The following is a 5,000-nucleotide window of genomic DNA, read 5'->3' on the forward strand; positions in this document are numbered from 1 at the left end:
GCCTGAACACCGGACACCGCCGTGGCTCCCTGTTACGGGGAGCACGGAAGAGCCGGCCCGCCGGGGGCCCTCTCCGACGCGACCCGAAAGGCCTCATCGATCAGGAAGGGAAAGGGGAGAGGAGAGACGGAAAGGAAGCACGGGCCCCACGGCCACGGTCCTGGGACAGCGACGGCCGCGCGCGCTCGCCGCCGCCCCGGGCGGGGCGGGCGGCAGAACGCGGGGCTCTGCGTGCGAGCGAGAGGGCAGCGTCTGCGGAGAGCCGCAACGGCGGCCTGGTCACCGGCAGAGCCGGCCCGCCGTGAAGCGTCTCCGACGCGCCCTGGGTGCCACCTCGATCGGGAGAGGAAGCGCGGGCCCCACGGCCACGGTCCTGGGACAGCGACGGCCGCGCGCGCTCGCCGCCGCCCCGGGCGGGGCGGGCGGCGGAACGCGGGGCTCTGCGTGCGAGCGAGGGGGCAGCGTCTCCGGAGAGCCGCAACGGCGGCCTGGTCACCGGCAGAGCCGGCCCGCCGTGAAGCGTCTCCGACGCGCCCAGGAACACCTCTGCAGGCGCTGCCTGCGGGTCTGGGTCGACTGAAGGGGGGGAGCGGGAGGTGCCGCCGGCCACCCGCTCCGCGCATCGATTCCCTTGAGCGAGGTCAACGGGACCGAGGGAAAGCCGCGGCAGGCTCGACTCCCCCGGTCTTCCAGCGTTCGAGTGCCGGCCACCGGTACCGGTCTTTGCCCTGCGCCCCGGGGAACCGCTTACCCCGGGGGAGGAGAAGGCCGAAGAAGACTAAGAGGCACCGCGCCTCACCCGTGCCATCCCCGGGTAACGGGGGCCGGGAAAAGCCGCTCAAGGCTCGACGCCCGCGGCCACTTGCCTTCGGCTGCCGGCCGCAGGGACCGGCCGCCCTTTTCTTCCCGCTTGCGCGGGCTCCAGCTTAGGGCTGGAGAAGTTCGGAAGGGCGAGGCGCCGCCACCTCGCCCGTACGAGTGCAGACCTTCCCAGCGAGCCCTCCTGCTACCAGGACTCGCGCCAGCAAAAAAGAGGACGAGGCGCCGCCGCCCCGCCTGCACCATCACCGGGCCCTCGGGGGCCGGGGCAAGCCGCGGCCGACTCGAGACCCCCCGGCTGTCTGCATTCGGCTGCCGGTGTTTCTGCCCGCTTCGCGGGCTCCAGCTTAAGGCCGGAGAAAAAGGACAAGGCGCCGCCACCTTGCCCGTCTCCATCACACGGCCCTCGGCAGCCGGCGGCAGCCCTGGTGGGCTGGGCACTCGCGGGCACCTCTGCCCCGGAACGGTGCCAGCACCCGCCTTTGCCATCATCGGGCCCCCCGGGGCCGAGGGAGGCTCGGCTCCCCCGGCCTTCCAGCGTTCGAGTGCCGGCGACCGCCACCGGCCGCCGGTCTTTGCCCTGCCCCGCGGGGAACCGCTTCTCCCGGGGGAAACGAGGACGAGGCGCCGCCGCCTCGCCTGCACGCCGCAGTCCCGTCACCGGGCCCGCCTGACACCACCAGCTGCCCGCGGAGGGCTCGCACCGGTGAAAACGGGACGCCGCCGCCCCGCCTGCGCCGTCAGTTGGGCCCTCGGGGGGCCGGGGGGGGGAAGCCGCGGCAGGCTCGGCACCCCCCGGCCGTCTGCGTTCGGCTGGCCGGGAGCCGGCCGCCGCTCTCTCCGCCCGCTTCGCGGGCTCCAGCTTAAGGCTGGCACAAAGGGACGAGGTGCCGCCAACCTCGGTCGTCCCACCAACCGGGCCCTCTGGAGCCGGGAGTAAGCCGCGGCAGGCTCGACGCCCCCCGGCCGTCTGCCTCCGGCAGTGACCTTCACCATCACTGGGCCCCGGCTGGGTGCGTTCGAGTCTTTGCCCTGCCCTGCGGGATCCGGCCTTATGCCTCGTGCCGGTCGGCAACGGCCGCCGGAGCCGGCCGCCGGCTCCGGCTCTCCGCAGCTCCCGACCCCTCGGACACGCTGGGCTGGCTTGTCGGGCAAGCGCTGGGAGATGGCCGGACCGAAGAGACTGGAAGCTGGGCCGGACCACCGAGGGAACCGCCACGACGGCCGCCGAGCACCCCACTTTGCTGGCAGAACCGCGGGCCTTGCAGCCGCTGACGAGCGCTGCTCTGGAGACGAGTCACGGCTCGCTCCTATAGTACGGACCGGCACGTCCCCGCCGCCGGCAAGCTCCAAGAGCGGCGCCTCTGCGCACCGGGGAGGCGCGCCAACCACGCCGACTTTTACGATGACGTAACTGGAGGCAGCGAAAAACAGCGACCCCTTCGGCAGCTCCGACGAAGCAGCGGGGACAACACGTCTACCCCTCGGCCCCGGCAAGGCGACCAAGTCCCGCCGGAGCCGGGTAGACTTGGCCGCCCTTATCGCCGGACGCTACGCAACCAACAACCCGCGGTCGCCGGGTACCGCAGGCGGCCCCACGGGCTCCGAAAAGGGGTAGACCTGACGGCCGCCGCCGAGCCCGGAGCCGGGTAGACATGACGGCCGCCGCCGGGCCCGGAGCCGGGTAGACCTGACGGCCGCCGCCGGGCCCGGAGCCGGGTAGACCTGACGGCCGCCGCCGGCCCCGGAGCCGGGTAGACCTGACGGCCGCCGCCGGCCCCGGAGCCGGGTAGACCTGACGGCCGCCGCCTGGCCCGGAGCCGGGTAGACCTGACGGCCGCCGGCGGCCCCGGAGCCGGGTAGACCTGACGGCCGCCGGCGGCCCCGGAGCCGGGTAGACCTGACGGCCGCCGGCGGCCCCGGAGCCGGGTAGACCTGACGGCCGCCGCCGGCCCCGGAGCCGGGTAGACCTGACGGCCGCCGGCGGCCCCGGAGCCGGGTAGACCTGACGGCCGCCGGCGGCCCCGGAGCCGGGTAGACCTGACGGCCGCCGGCGGCCCCGGAGCCGGGTAGACCTGACGGCCGCCGCCGGCCCCGGAGCCGGGTAGACCTGACGGCCGCCGGCGGCCCCGGAGCCGGGTAGACCTGACGGCCGCCGCCGGCCCCGGAGCCGGGTAGACCTGACGGCCGCCGCCGGCCCCGGAGCCGGGTAGACCTGACGGCCGCCGCCGGCCCCGGAGCCGGGTAGACCTGACGGCCGCCGCCGGCCCCGGAGCCGGGTAGACCTGACGGCCGCCGCCGGCCCCGGAGCCGGGTAGACCTGACGGCCGCCGCCGGCCCCGGAGCCGGGTAGACCTGACGGCCGCCGGCGGCCCCGGAGCCGGGTAGACCTGACGGCCGCCGCCGGCCCCGGAGCCGGGTAGACCTGACGGCCGCCGGCGGCCCCGGAGCCGGGTAGACCTGACGGCCGCCGCCGGCCCCGGAGCCGGGTAGACCTGACGGCCGCCGGCGGCCCCGGAGCCGGGTAGACCTGACGGCCGCCGGCGGCCCCGGAGCCGGGTAGACCTGACGGCCGCCGGCGGCCCCGGAGCCGGGTAGACCTGACGGCCGCCGGCGGCCCCGGAGCCGGGTAGACCTGACGGCCGCCGGCGGCCCCGGAGCCGGGTAGACCTGACGGCCGCCGGCGGCCCCGGAGCCGGGTAGACCTGACGGCCGCCGCCGGCCCCGGAGCCGGGTAGACCTGACGGCCGCCGCCGGCCCCGGAGCCGGGTAGACCTGACGGCCGCCGCCGGCCCCGGAGCCGGGTAGACCTGACGGCCGCCGCCGGCCCCGGAGCCGGGTAGACCTGACGGCCGCCGCCGGCCCCGGAGCCGGGTAGACCTGACGGCCGCCGCCTGGCCCGGAGCCGGGTAGACCTGACGGCCGCCGCCTGGCCCGGAGCCGGGTAGACCTGACGGCCGCCGCCGGCCCCGGAGCCGCGTAGACCTGACGGCCGCCGGCGGCCCCGGAGCCGGGTAGACCTGACGGCCGCCGGCGGCCCCGGAGCCGGGTAGACCTGACGGCCGCCGGCGGCCCCGGAGCCGGGTAGACCTGACGGCCGCCGCCGGCCCCGGAGCCGGGTAGACCTGACGGCCGCCGGCGGCCCCGGAGCCGGGTAGACCTGACGGCCGCCGCCGGCCCCGGAGCCGGGTAGACCTGACGGCCGCCGCCGGCCCCGGAGCCGGGTAGACCTGACGGCCGCCGCCGGCCCCGGAGCCGGGTAGACCTGACGGCCGCCGCCGGCCCCGGAGCCGGGTAGACCTGACGGCCGCCGCCGGCCCCGGAGCCGGGTAGACCTGACGGCCGCCGCCGGCCCCGGAGCCGGGTAGACCTGACGGCCGCCGGCGGCCCCGGAGCCGGGTAGACCTGACGGCCGCCGCCGGCCCCGGAGCCGGGTAGACCTGACGGCCGCCGGCGGCCCCGGAGCCGGGTAGACCTGACGGCCGCCGCCGGCCCCGGAGCCGGGTAGACCTGACGGCCGCCGGCGGCCCCGGAGCCGGGTAGACCTGACGGCCGCCGGCGGCCCCGGAGCCGGGTAGACCTGACGGCCGCCGGCGGCCCCGGAGCCGGGTAGACCTGACGGCCGCCGGCGGCCCCGGAGCCGGGTAGACCTGACGGCCGCCGGCGGCCCCGGAGCCGGGTAGACCTGACGGCCGCCGGCGGCCCCGGAGCCGGGTAGACCTGACGGCCGCCGCCGGCCCCGGAGCCGGGTAGACCTGACGGCCGCCGCCGGCCCCGGAGCCGGGTAGACCTGACGGCCGCCGCCGGCCCCGGAGCCGGGTAGACCTGACGGCCGCCGCCGGCCCCGGAGCCGGGTAGACCTGACGGCCGCCGCCGGCCCCGGAGCCGGGTAGACCTGACGGCCGCCGCCTGGCCCGGAGCCGGGTAGACCTGACGGCCGCCGCCTGGCCCGGAGCCGGGTAGACCTGACGGCCGCCGCCGGCCCCGGAGCCGCGTAGACCTGACGGCCGCCGGCGGCCCCGGAGCCGGGTAGACCTGACGGCCGCCGCCGGCCCCGGAGCCGGGTAGACCTGACGGCCGCCGCCGGCCCCGGAGCCGGGTAGACCTGACGGCCGCCGCCGGCCCCGGAGCCGGGTAGACCTGACGGCCGCCGCCGGCCCCGGAGCCGGGTAGACCTGACG

Source organism: Calonectris borealis, unplaced genomic scaffold (assembly GCF_964195595.1).
Source record: "Calonectris borealis unplaced genomic scaffold, bCalBor7.hap1.2 HAP1_SCAFFOLD_182, whole genome shotgun sequence".
Lineage (NCBI taxonomy): Eukaryota > Metazoa > Chordata > Aves > Procellariiformes > Procellariidae > Calonectris > Calonectris borealis.